At 45.0% G+C, this 13,915-nt stretch overlaps 1 long non-coding RNA gene across 1 annotated transcript in view; it reads left to right on the forward strand.

The window, feature by feature from the left end:
* The window catches only part of LOC106994737 (uncharacterized), a 33,529-nt gene extending 19,646 nt beyond the window's left edge, over positions 1 to 13,883 (forward strand). Inside the window, exon 3 of the long non-coding RNA XR_013410501.1 lies at positions 13,752 to 13,883. This is a non-coding gene — a long non-coding RNA (uncharacterized LOC106994737). The remainder of the gene's footprint in view (positions 1 to 13,751) is intronic.
* Positions 13,884 to 13,915: the final 32 nt, after the last annotated feature.

The raw sequence follows: 13,915 nt of genomic DNA on the forward strand, positions 1-13,915 counted from the left end.
ATCTTCCTGCAGATCATACTAATGCCACAATTTTCTAAACGTGTTTCCTATGAAGAGCCACGAGGCTTGACCATGTGTGTGAAGATTGCCAATTACCTCATTTTTTCTTATCCAAATTACCTTTCTCCACACCTCAGACCATTCTGCTTCTTTATCTCATAAATATTCCTAAATCCTATCTTTAGGGAGGCAGATTTGAGACCCGTTCACCCACCTCCTCGCTTGGCTGTCTCATGAACAAACCCTTTCTTTTTTGCAAAACCTTTCGCCACAGTGATTGGCTTACTGAGTGCAGGAAAAACGAACCTTGCTCAGTATCAATATTTACTCATTTGTTACAAAGAATAGAAATGAGGAACAGCCAGATGGAAGATGCATAGGGCAAGGTATGAGGGAAGGAGTGCAGAGCTTCATGTCCTGTCCAGCTGTACCTGCCTCCTAGCATTTCCACTTGTTCAGCAATCCAGAAGCTCTCAGAATCCCATCTGTTTGGGTTTTGGTGGAAAGCTTCATTACATAGGCATGATTGATTGCATCATTGGCCTTTGGTGATGAACTCTACCTTCACTCCCCATCCTCCTCCCCAGAGATGGAGGTGGGGTGTGGCTAGAAGTTCCAGCCAACTCATTACATGTTTGGTTCTCTAGGCAAGGAACCCTCATTCTGAAGCTGTCCTGGAGCCCCCAACCATCAATCATTTCATTAGCATACAAAAATATTTCAGTTGTTTTAGGAGCAGTGTGTCAGGAAGTGGGGGAAGACATAGACTAAAACTTATTTCTTGACCAAGTGCGGTGGCTCATGCCTGGGAGACTTTGGGAGACCGAGGCAGGTGGATCACCTGAGATCAGGAGTTGGAGACCAGCTGGCCAACATGGTGAAACCCCGTCTCTACTAGAAATACAAAAATTAGCCGAGTGTGGTGGTGCATGCCTGTAATCCCAGCTATTCGGGAGGCTAAGACGGGAGAATCGTTTGAACCCGGGAGGCGGAGGTTTCAGTGGCACCACTGCACTCTAGCCTGGGCAACAGAGCTATACTCTCTCAAAAACAAAACAAAAAAAAATATTTACTTCTTATTATGTCATAATAGCTTTTGCTAAACTTGAGATGTTTTCCATCATTATTTCTTCAAAATATTTTTCAGCACCACACTTTCCTCTGGCCTCTGGGATACAAATGTTAGACCTTTGTGATTGTCCCACAGGTTCCTAAGGCTCTGTTCATTTTTTTTTTTTTTTTTTTTACATCTTTTTTCTTTCTGCTATACAGATTTGGCTATTTTTATTGATGTATCTTTAAGTTGACTGATTTTCTTCTCCCATCTCCATTTTGTTATTGAGCCCATTAGATGAATTTTTTATTTTGGTTATAGTGTTTTTCAGTCACACAGTTTCCATTTGTTTCTCCTTCACGTGTTTTATTTACTTGCTGATATCTTTAATATTTGTTTAAGAGTTTTTGTATATATAATTGCAAAGTTTATGTCATTGCAATAGCATGGATTGATTGTCTTTTCCCATGAGAGTTAAGAATTTTGGTATCCTTTGTATGCCAAGTAATTTGGGACTGCATCCTGCACATTTTGAGCATTATATTATGACATTCTGAGTCTTGCTTAAATCCTATTGGGAATATTGATGGTTTTGTTTTTGTGGCCAATTAACCTGGGTAGATTCAGACTGCTAAGTTCCTACTTGCCTTCTATGCCCTGTGGTTCCAATGTCAGTTCAGTTTTTGAAGCATTTGCAATGCTATTCTGATCTATCTTCCACATGTGTCATCCAGTAGTCAGTCTGGGGCCTGTGCAGAAATCTAATCATTAGCTCAGTTTCTAGTCTGTGGCATGCTAATCAGGGCCAGATGAGTCCATGAGTTCATAAATAACTTTATGGGGTGACTTTCTCAAGCCCTTGTCTCTCTGCTATCTTCCGATACTTTCTGGTTCCCTGGGCTCCCCTTTTTGATCGTCCAGACAGAAACTGCCCAATTTCATCATTGTACCAGGTCTAGGATCAAGAGGTTGGAGAACAGAGAGGGAGCGAAAAAGCAATGGAGTCTGATCCTGTCCACTGAATGGAGAGAAAAGTCCTTTCCTGAATTTTGGGCTTCTTCCAGCTGCTCTGCTACGGCAATGGGATTGCTTGCAAGAAAACAGAGAAAAGGGGGAGGAAATAAATTCCCTCTGAACTTTAAGAGTACCCTTTTCTGCTCCTTCGGCCAGTCCTCTCCTAGGATTCTCCCTGTCTGCACCACAGTGCTCACTTCCAAGTTTTGGACTGTATTGAATTCAGGTCAGGGGATAAAGGAGGAAAATCAAATAGTAAACTCATCATTGATGTGGTGGTACTTTGAATTTCTGTGTCCTTTCCTAATGCAACTGTTATAATTGACTTTCCAAAATTGTCAAATAGCTGGGCCGTGTAGTCTGTCTGGATTTTCTAGTTGTGTTCAGTGGAAAAGAAAGTGTAGCACATGTTTACTCCTTCTTGCCTGGGTTTACTACTTCTTTCCCAGAAGTGGAACTAGAAAGGGACTTTTGAAGATTTGGTTTCAGTGTCATCTGTCTCAGTCTATTCAGGCTGCTCTAGCAAAAATACCATAAACTGGGTGGCTTAAACACTGGAAATTTATTGCTTACAGTTCTGGAGACTGTTAAGTCCAAGATCAAGGCACCAGAAGATTCAGTGTCTGGTGAGGGCTTACTCTCTGGTTCATAAACAGTCCCTTCTCACTGTGTCTTCACATGGTGGAAGGGGCACAGTATCTCTCGGGTCTTCTTTACAAGGACACTAATCTCATTCATGAGGGATCTTCCCTCATGACCCAATCATCCTCCCAAAGGCTCTACCTCCTAATACTATCACCTCAGGGGTTAGAATTTCAACATATGAGGTCGGGTGTGGTGGCCCACAGCTGTAATGCCAGCACTTTGGGAGGCTGAGGCAGGTGGATCACTTGAGGTAAGGAGTTCGAGACCAACCTGGCCAACGTGGTGAAATCCTGTGTCTACTAAAATACAAAAATTAGCTGGGTGTGGTGGTGTGCGTCTGTAGTCCCAGCTACTCTGGAGGCTGAGGTGGGAGGATCGCTTGAACCCAGGAGGCAGAGGTTGCAGTGAGCTGAGATCATGCCACCACACTCTGGGTGACAGAGCAAGATTCTCTCTCAAAAAGAAAAAAAAAAAAAAAAAAAGAATTTCATATGAATTCGGCAGGGAGGACACAGACATTCAGATCATAGCATAATCTATATAGCAACACCTGTGGGACTGGAGCAATGTCCTCCAGGATGTGGTATATGCCCTAAATCAATGACTAATATATGGTGCTGTCTTTCCCCAGGCAGGATTCATGGGTTTCCAACATAAAGGGATGAAAATAGGATTGGAATTTCTTATTATTTCCCCTAGTGATCCACTATCAAAATGTTTGCTACCTCTCACAACTCTAGGTTCTTCTGGTCTAGAGGTCCTATTCCCAAAGGGAGTGATGCTTCCACCAGCAGACACAACAATGATTCCAGTGAACTGGAAGTTGAGAGTGCCCCCTGGTTACTTTGGAATCCTCATGCCACTGAATCAACAGGCCACAGGGGAGGTCACTATACTGGCCAAGGCAATTAATTCTGACTATAAAGGGAAATTGAGTATAAAGAGTATGTCTGGAATACAGAATATGGTCTAGGGTGTCTCTTAGTACTCTCAAGTCTTGTGATTGAAGTCAATGGAAAACTACAGCAACTCAATTGAAACAGGGCTGCTAATGGCTCAGGTCCTTCAGAAGTGAGGGTTTAGGTCATCCTACCAGGCAAAGATCCAACCAGATGAGGTAGTTGCTGAGGGCAAAGTGCATATGGAATAGGTGATGGGAAAGGTAGCTGTAAACATAATTATAAATGATTATGTGTCCAGAAATAAAAAACTGTAGTAGTGTAAACCAAAACTAAAATCCTAAACCCCCCAAACAACTGAACACACCCCCTCTTGGCTGAGGCGATCACAGAGAAACCTGAAACACTGAATTCCAGGCCATGACAGGAAGGGAGGTCAGACGTGCCTCATTTCAGACCCTCCATTTTGGAAATTAGGCACAATTGACCAGCATTAACATTAAAATAGAGATCATGAGACTGGCTGGCAAAACAGACTCTGTGGCAACAAGATACCAGTTCCAACCCACCCTGGTGCAGCATCACATGCTCTCTGAGAGCTGCCACCCATGAGACTTCATCTACGTAACAGGAATGTTGACTTCTACAACCAGCTTTATCTTAACTCAAGCATATTTTCGCTACTGACTTCAAGTATTTAGTTTAGCACTTTCAACCAATTGCCAATCCGAAAAATTTTTAATCCACCTATGACCTATAAGCCCCACCCTCCACATCCAGTTTCCCAACTTTCCAGGTTGAACACGTATATATTACATGCATTGATTTATATCTTTGCTGTAACTTCTGTCTCCCTAAAATGTAGAAAACCAAACTAACTCAACCACCTCAGGCACTTTCTCAGGACCTCCTGAGACTGTTACCCTAGCCATAGTCATTCATATTGGCTCAGAATAAACCTCTTTATATTTTACAGAGTTGGATTTCTTTTTTTTTCTTTCTTTTTTTTTAACTACTTATAACAGTTGTTATAAGTCTTTCTTCCTTAATTTGACATGGATATGTTTGTATATATATTAACCACATATTTTTAGCTTCTTCCCCTCTCTCTATTTATTGTCTAACATAAGGTGTGTTAATAGTAGTTCACTTTATATTTTGGTATTGAAACTACAAGGCATCAATGGAGTGGTGTGAATCAGCTGGGAGAAGAAGGAATATCATCCAAAGACTAAAAAGGGTTATTGTATCCTCTTTTTGGGAAAAGATTGGCATGTTTTAAGTTTTAACTGGAAACATTTAGGTAACACCAAAACTTTGTTATTCTCTATTTGGAGATGAAGTGTGGTTAAAGGAGATGTATATGGTTGCAAGGTGACAAGGGGTAGACTGTGGTGGCTTTGCAATGTGCCTAACTTTAGTTGGTTGAAGAGGTGGATTTGAGACTTGTCTCCCATCTCCTGGCTTACATCACCTGCAATAAAATCTTTCTTCCCTGGCAATACTCATTGTCTCAGTGACTGGCTTTTTGTGCAGTGAGCAATCAGGCCTAGGTCAGACCCTTGGCACTCAGCAATACAACTTGGTTAGGCTGAACTACATTTCCCAGAATTCCCCTTTTGGTATGTTCCCAGTTAGGTTGAGCCACAGGAGCAATCTTTGTGGGAGATTTAGGGGCCAGGGGATGTAGCAGCCATTTAGACTCTCATGCATAGTTTCATCTGTCGGTTCACTTCATTGGTTCTTCAATGCTCCACCTTCCCTTGGATCCTCCTTCAACTTCTCCATCTGAAACTGGCCCAATTTTCCCATAGAACTGATGTTTATGGGTTTTTTGTTGTTGTTGAATAAACATAGAAATTGACCCTCCCCGTCTTAAAGCTTGAGAAACTTACATGTGTCTTATCTGAGTTCCTTTCTCAGGAAACCGACTATCAGTTCTCCCAGATAGTATCAAGGAACTAAAACTTCCCAAATCAACACATCTAGAATGATGAAACACCATGCTCCTTATCTGACCACCTGCTGCCTGTTGATCAGCTTCTCTTCCTCACCCCTCCCTAATTCCTATTTTCTTGCATGTAGTTACATTCCTTCCCTGCTATATAAACCCCTAAATTTAGTTTGAGAGAGAGAGGTAGATTTGAGACTTGTCTCCCATCTCCTGGCTCATACCACCTGCAATAAAAGCCTTTCTTCCCTGACAATACACATTGTCTCAGTAATTGGCTTGTGCAGTGAGCAATCAGACCTAGATAAGACCCTTGGCATTCAGTAGCACAACTCTTGGGGCCAGATACGTGTGCTTGGCCCCATGATAAAAGACCCCGGCTCCAGCAGTATACCCACACCACCGAGGTTGGAGGCAACAAGAACTGACATGGGGCTGGGCGCAGTGGCTCACGCCTGTAATCCCAGCACTTTGGGAGTCCAAGGTGAGAGGATCACTTGAAGCCAGGAATTTGAGACCAGCCTGGGAAACACAGCAAGACCCCATTTCTACAAAAAATTTTGAAAACTAAGCCAGGTGTGGTTTTGCGCACCTGGCATCCCAGCTGCTTGGGAGGCTGAGGCAGGAAGATTGCTTGAGCTCGGGAGGTCAAGGCTACAGTGTGCTATGATCGTGCCACTGCACTCCAGCATAGGCAACAGACTGAGACCCTGTCTCGAAAATATAAAAAAGTAAATAAATAAAATTTACAAAAGAACTCACATGGGGTTTGGTTTGTCCTCGTGGACTCTGGCTTATGCGTGTGGGTTCTATCTTGTTCTTTGCTCTCCTCAACCTTCCCTCCATCTTCCCTTCCTGACTTCCTGCACCTATGGGGTTCAGTTCAAGCATCTGACTCAAAGATAACAACCTGACAGAGACCATTTAACCAGCTCCCTAAATTGCATAAGATCAAATCCGGTAACTAGTCCTTTTGTAGCAACTAATCAGTCTATAGGTATTTCTTAGTGATGCTTCAGCCCCCTACCTGTGGTTGAATCCTGACTGATCCAGGCACCAAATTATAGCCACTTCACAACCAGAGCCTGGAACATGTGTGTGACCCGTTAAGAATAGGAGAGCTGGCTGGAGGAGAGCTTCTATTATTATCTGACTGAAGCCTCAATTAAAAAAAGAAATGCAAGGATGGAATTTCACAGGAAAGTAGAGGAACCCCAGACAGGAGGGCTGCAAAGAAAAGGCTGTTAGAGGGAGACTGAGAAGAGAAAAAGGGAGCAGGAGAGAGCAGCTTGCACTTCAGACACCTCCTTTTCCAAGCCTGGGAGGCAAGAAAGGTGGGTAAAGTCACATCCTCGAGCCCTCCAAGAAGAGATCTGCATGACTATAGGCAACATATGTTGCTGCACCCTGCTTAGCTACGATTTTCTCCTCTTTGGGTCACGGTACTCCTGTTTTCCTTTAGGGCGCACTTCTACCCATGTTTAGCCCCGGTGATTTAAGTAAGATGTGATTCCCCTCTCCAAACTCTAGAAATGGACATATGCCCCAGGCCTGGGAAATGGGAGTCTATGTAACCCTGGCGACTGTCCTTAGTTCTGGGATAGATTCATGGTCACACTGGACCGAGACCCAACTCTAGGACATTTGCTCATCCTCTGTCTGAGTTGCTTAGATGGTAGAAGGTGAACCTGGAGCTGCTGGTGACCACTGTTTCCCCCAGAAGGGAGGAGTCATTTTGAGAATGAGATCAACACAGAGGCACATTGAACTGGCAGAAGGGACAGGGAGACACTCCTCATGTCATCCTTTGAGCACCTGGATACAACTACACCTGAAGCTAAACATATCTGGACTTTTTAGTTGTGTGTACCATTAAGTTCCATCTTTGTCATTGTTATTGTTGTCTTTCTAATTAAGTCAACTTGAAATTGGGGTTCTTGCACTGGCAGCAGAGTCAAAACTAATAAACTGACCCTTCAGTAAAAGAATTTAACTCCCGTCTCACATCTCCGGTGTGTTTGATTTGGGGGAAAAGCAGGGAGGCTGGAAATACTATTACCGATGGTAGCTAACTTTGTCGAGGACTTACTATGCACCAGATGCTCTTCAAACACTACATGCATTATACTTTACAATCCTCAAAACAACCCTATGAGGTGGCTATTAAAATTGCCCCCCGTTTATTGATTGATGGATTGATTGAGACGGAGTCTCACTCTTGTTGCCCAGGCTGGACTGCAGTGGTGTGATCTTGGCTCATTGCAACTTCTGCCTCCTGGGTTCAAGTGATTCTCCTGCCTCAGCCTCCTGAGTAGCTGGGATTACAGGCGCGCACCACCACGCCCAGCTAATTTTGTATTTTTAGTAGAGATGGGGTTTCGCCATGTTGGCCAGGCTAGTCTCAAACTCCTGACCTCAAGTGATTCACCCGCCTTGGCCTCCCAAAGTGCTGGGATTACAGGTGTGAGCCACCGCGCCCGGCTGCCCCCAGTTTTAAATGTGGATCAGACAGCTTAGGCAGCCACCCCAAGGTTATACAACAAGCGAGAAGTATTGTTAGGAAGGGAGTGTCCACCGCTTCCTGACAATAGTGGCTGAGATGACTTCCCGGGCATGGGAATGGGAGCGGGAGAGGTCAAATCCCCCAACTTGGACCCGTCCAGGTTATCTAAGCACAACCTCTTGCAATGCTGAATGGGAGGGGTCCTGCCTCTGGTTGGTCAGGAAAGACCTTCTTTATTTTGGGCTAGATGTGCCCCCACATAATTGCCACCTAACAGTTCTCCTTCTGCCCTCTGTGGTCACAGGTAAGTGGAGCTCTTTTTCTCTCACTCTGAGACTAACAGATCCTAGAAGCAGCTGTGCCCTTTCACTATCAACCCCTGGTTTCTTCGATTGTTACTTGGAGGCTTTCCTGGCTGCCCTCAAAGTATCTTCCAGGTGCGGGTTGATTAGGTCCCACCTTAATGACCTCCTGACATCACCTCAAAGCTCACTTTAGGCCGAAAGAAAAACCATAAAGTAAATGCTTCTTATTTTACTGCCAGTGAAATGAAGAACTTTTCAGTGCTGTGGATTTTTCTTTCTATTTTTTTTTTTTTTTTTTGCTTCTCATGCTCACATCTGACCTTTCAGAGGCTGACTTTTAAAATGCAGGTTAGCAAAAGTCATATCAGGAGGAGATGGAGATGTCTCCTCTCCTCTGCTTCTGTAAAGGCGGCAGTGAGTGCAATCTGCACCATAAATTTAGTTTGCAGAATCCGATAGGAAGAGGTGTAAAAGAGGGCATGGCAACGCGGGAGTAGCCTTGTGAGAACTGCTCTTTGCGTAAAAACCAGAGGCCTCATGCTGCCTCAGACCCCACATGGCCAGGATGCTCCCATCTCCAGCCTGGTATCTCCTTCTTTCACTCTGCTCCTCTTTCCTCTCCACTCCAGCGACGCTGCGCAGACTCACCATCCTCTCTCAGCACCGGCCTTTTGCACACGCTATTCCATCTCCTTGAAATACTGTTCCCTGCATTCTTCGTCTAGTTAAATCCCCTCATCCTTCAAGTCTCTGCTGAAACTTCGTGTCCTTGGAGAAGCCTTGTTTGAGTCCCTTCTGTTATCTTCTCTCATGAATTCCTATACTTCTCCTTTGTAGCAGGTGTATAGCACATAGCACACATAAGGCACATGTTTATATGTGTTGTTGTGGTTGAGTAAATTATGCCCCCGTCCTTTTAGAACAGGCTCTGCCAGGGCAGGGACCAGGTCTTGGTCACTGCTGACTAGCAGTGTGCTCATAAAGGTTTAACAACTATTGCAGGGGTGGGGGGATGTTGACTTATAGAGTGGCTGATTCCATGGTGTAAATCTTCCACCACGCATGATTTCAAGCTACCAATGCGAGTTCAACCAAAATTCCTGAAAAACTTAACAAAGGGCTCTTGTGAGTTGGGATAAACTGGCTTCAGCATGTGATATGGCTTGGCTGTGTCCTCACCTAAATCTCATCTTGAATTGTAGTTCCCATTATCCCCATGTGTCGTGGGAGGAACCCAGTGGGAGGTAACTGAATCATGGAGGAGGTTACCCTCATGCTGTTCTCATGAGAGCGAGTGTGTTCTCATGAGATTTGATGGTTTTATAAGGGGCTTTCCCCCCTTTGGCTCAGCACTTCTCTCTCTTGCCACCATGTGAAGAAGAACGTGTTTGCTTCCCCTTCTGCCATGATTGTAAGTTTCCTGAGGCCTTCCTAGCCATGCTGAACTGTGAGTCAATTAAACCTCTTTTCTTTGTAAATTACCCAGTCTCAGGTATGTCTTTTTTTTTTCTTTTTTTCTTTTTTTTTTTTGAGACAGAGTCTCACTCTGTTGCCCAGGCTGAAGTGCAGTGGTGTAATCTCAGCTCACTGCAAGCTCTGCCTCCCAGGTTCACACCATTCTCCTGCCTCAGCTTCCCAAGTAGCTGGGACTACAGGCACCCGCCACCACGCCCGGCTAATTTTTTGTTATTTTTAGTAGAGACGGGGTTTCACCATGTTAGGCAGGATGGTCTCGATCTCCTGACCTCACAATCCGCTCGCCTTGGCCACCCTGAGGATTACAGGCGTGAGCCACCGTACCCAGCCTTCAGGTATGTCTTTATTAGCAGTGTGAGAACAGACTAATACAGCACGCCACTGCTGCTGACCCTCCAACACCTGGTACAGATTTGTGGAAGGAGTGAATGAAGTTAGGCCCACAAAGCAGAGCCTCCTCTGCCTGTGCCTATCCATGGTATACTCTCCATCTGTCTGCAGTAGGAATTAGCTTTAAGCAAAAGTATAGCATTGTCTATCAGGTAAAATACATTCAGTGTAATGTAAAGGAATATTCTATGGGTAAAACTTTCCCATTTTCCCCCAGTATTAAAACATACTTTCTAGTGTGTAATTAGAGCTTTGCACGCTGTGAGTAGTGACTTGTTAGTGGTTCATGAGATCAGTTTAGAAGGTCCAAACCAGCAATTTTTTTTGAAAATGGAATTAAGTAGAAGAAAAAAAGAAATTTCAGAGTATCAGAGTTTGTCTCCAGCCTTAAGTAAGTGTTACTTTGGTAAACTCTTATTGTGAGTGTGTATTGTTGACAAAAAAGCCAAACTTTGTAAAATATTTAAAGAGGTTTATTCTGAGCCTATATGAGTGGCCATGGCCTGGGGTACAGTCTCAAGAGGTCCTGAGAACATGTGCCCGAGGGAGTCAGGTTACGGTTTGATTTTATACATTTTATGGAGACCGGAGTGACAGGCAAAGACATAAATCAATATACGGAAGGCGTACATTAGTTCAACCTGAAGAGGTGGGATATCTTGAGTCAGAGGGTGGGGAGCAGGGTTTACAGGTCATAGGTGGATTCAAAGACTTTCTGATTGCCATTTGGTTGGAAGAGTTAAGCTTTGCCTAAAGACTTAAGAAGTCCTTAGAAAAGAATGCTTGAGCTAACATAAGGGGTTGTAGAAGCCAAGGCCCTTGTTATGCAAATGAAATCTTTTAAGTGGCAGCACCCAGAGAACATGTGACCAGGGTCAGCTTGGAATTTGGGATCTGATTGCCATAAAGAGTCTACTCTGTCAGTCCCGTGATCTGTATTTTAATGTTACTGTTGGTCAGTTGTGCCTAAACTCCAGAAGGGAGGGGCTAGAATGAAGCATATGCACCTCCCATTTCATCATGGCTAGAATTCACGTTTTCAGATGTCTCTGGGGTCCATTTGGCCCATAAGGGGGTCCACTTAGTTAGTTGGGGGGCTTAGGATTTTATTTTTGGTTCAAAGTATATATTCTAGGTTGTGATGTCAAATGACTCTCTTACAGTTAAAAAAAAAGTGTGAAAGTCACTGTGGTTGACAGCAATATCCTTTGGTTTAGTAGCTTTGTTTTGTTTTCTGTGTTATTACTTGGAAATTATTTTCCCCTGGACTTTCCTAAGTCTCCGTCTCCTATCTCCCAGAGACCTAAAGGGTGAAGACACTGAGCTTCCAGATTTGAGGGCAGGAGGGTCCTAGGGAGGCCTGGCTTGGAGGCCAGGGAACTTCCTATTCCAGTCTGCACATGTTACCCTTCAATCTCCAGCTCCCCTGGCTGTTGGTGCCCAGCCCAGAGTTGTGGAAGCCCTTTCAGTCTAGCTGTCCCACCTGGTGACAGCAGGGGCAGGGCAGGGAGCATCATGGGGCTGATGCTTTCTGCTGTCCAGCCTCCCTGCATGCAGGGCGATGGCCCCTAGCTGACTCTTGAGAGTTGAGGGGAGGCTGGGGAGAGGGTTAAAGGCGAAGCCAGACCCAGTCCATCATGGAAGTCACATGGCCTGCCAGGAAATCCCTCTCTATATTGTAGCTGGTTGAACTAACTATATTATAAATAATTTTCCATTTTCTGCCTAGAACCATGCTCTAGACATCTGCATGAGGTCATCAAACCTGCACCACAGCCATGCACACACACACGTGTGCGTGTGTGTGTGTGTGTAAAAGAGAGACATGAGGTATAGAAGAGCAATATAGAAGTCTCCATATTACGGGGAGACAGACAGTCCCAGAGCAGGGAGGTCACTTGAACCGGGTCGCAGAGGCAGGAGGCCACAATCATGGCTGGACACTGCAAGGCCAAACAGGTAAACACTGTGCCTGACTCCCATCCAGACTTCACAACAACCCTAGAATATTAATAAGTCAGTAATAATAGTATTACAGGGAAGGAGTCCCGATCCAGACCCCAAGACAGGGTTCTTGGATCTCCCACAAGAAAGAATTCAGGGCAAGTCCGTAAAGTGAAAGCAAGTTTATTAGGAAAGTAAAGGAATAAAGAATGGCTACTCCATAAACAGAGCAGCCCCGAGGACTGCTGGTTGCCCATTTTTATGGTTATTTCTTGATGATATGCTAAACAAGGGGTGGATTATTCATTTCTCCCCTTTTTAGGCCATATAGGGTAACTTCCTGACGTTGCCATGGCATTTGTAAACTGTCATGGCACTGGCGGGAGTGTAGCAGTGAGGAAGACCAGAGGTCATGCTCATCACCATCTTGGTTTTGGTGGGTTTTGGCCAGCTTCTTTACTGCAGCCTGTTTTATCAGCAAGGTCTTTATGACCTGTATCTTGTGTTGACCTCCTGTCTCACCCTGTGACTCAGAATGCCTTAACCATCTGGGAATGCAGCCCAGTAAGTCTCAGCCTCATTTCACCTGGCCCCTATTCAAGATGGAGTCACTCTTGTTCAAACGCCTCTGACAGGGTGACAACTGTGACCACAACAGATTCACAAACATGACATTTTCAGAGAGAGGAAGGTACGCAGCATGGTGTGATTTGGAAGAGGCTGTGGGTGTAGAGGGATGGGTAATTCAGTTGGGGTGGTCAGGGAGGGCTGCTTGGAGGAGGGGACTCTTGGCTGAGATCTGAGGGCTGAGAAGTTCTTACAGAAGGGTGTTCCAGGCAGAGGGAACAGCAAGCACAAAGGCCTGAGATGGGAGCTAGCTTGGTACGCATGAGGAACAGAAAAGAGGAAGTGAGAGTGAGGCGGGGGAGGGAAGGGGCAGGGAGTGGAGGCTGTGGAGGGGGGAGGGTTTCCAGGCAGCCCAGGACCCTCAAGAGAGCAACGTCGGACGTGGTCTCCCAGGTAGGGTCCATCTGGTCCTTCCTCATGGCTCCTGGGGAGTCCAACTGACCCTTTCCCTCCTCCTCCTTTCCTCCTCTCTCCTCTTCCTTCTCTCCCTCTCCATTTTCCCTGCAAGGTCTGCAGCCCAACTCCAATTCTCCCAGTACTACAGGGGCTCGTGGGTCCTTCTGAGCAAGAAGATGGGGCTCTTTGTATACAGTGTCTGTCCATAGTCATTCATTCACTCATTCATTTAGTCATTCACTCATTCATTCATTCATTCATTCATCCACTCATTCATCAAATATTGATTTTTCTCAGGTGTTTTGCCCTCACAGGTCCTGCCACCTAAAACACTGACTTCTTATCCTTCAAGGATTTGCCTTCAACACTGTCTCTTCCAAGACCTCTCCCTGTCCAGTCCCAGCTTATTGAGCCCCTATCACCCTGTTATCTTTTGAATTGCTTTTCATGGTAAAACAGGACAGGCTGATGCTCTCCGGGGCTCTCTCTACATACAAGAGAAAGATTAGCCTGATGGGCGTTCGTTTACCCTTCTTATTTTCTTTAGGAGCCAACCTCTCCTGCTCTTAGTCTATGTGATTTGGATACAGCCAACTACATTCCCCAGGTCCAGAAATGAACACGCCATCCAAGTGAAGCCATGAGAGACAGCTGCAGGACTTTTGTTGGAACTATTGGGAAAGTGGCATTTCTTTTTCTGCCATGGTTACT

This window comes from Macaca mulatta, chromosome 19 (genome assembly GCF_049350105.2).
Source record: "Macaca mulatta isolate MMU2019108-1 chromosome 19, T2T-MMU8v2.0, whole genome shotgun sequence".
NCBI lineage: Eukaryota > Metazoa > Chordata > Mammalia > Primates > Cercopithecidae > Macaca > Macaca mulatta.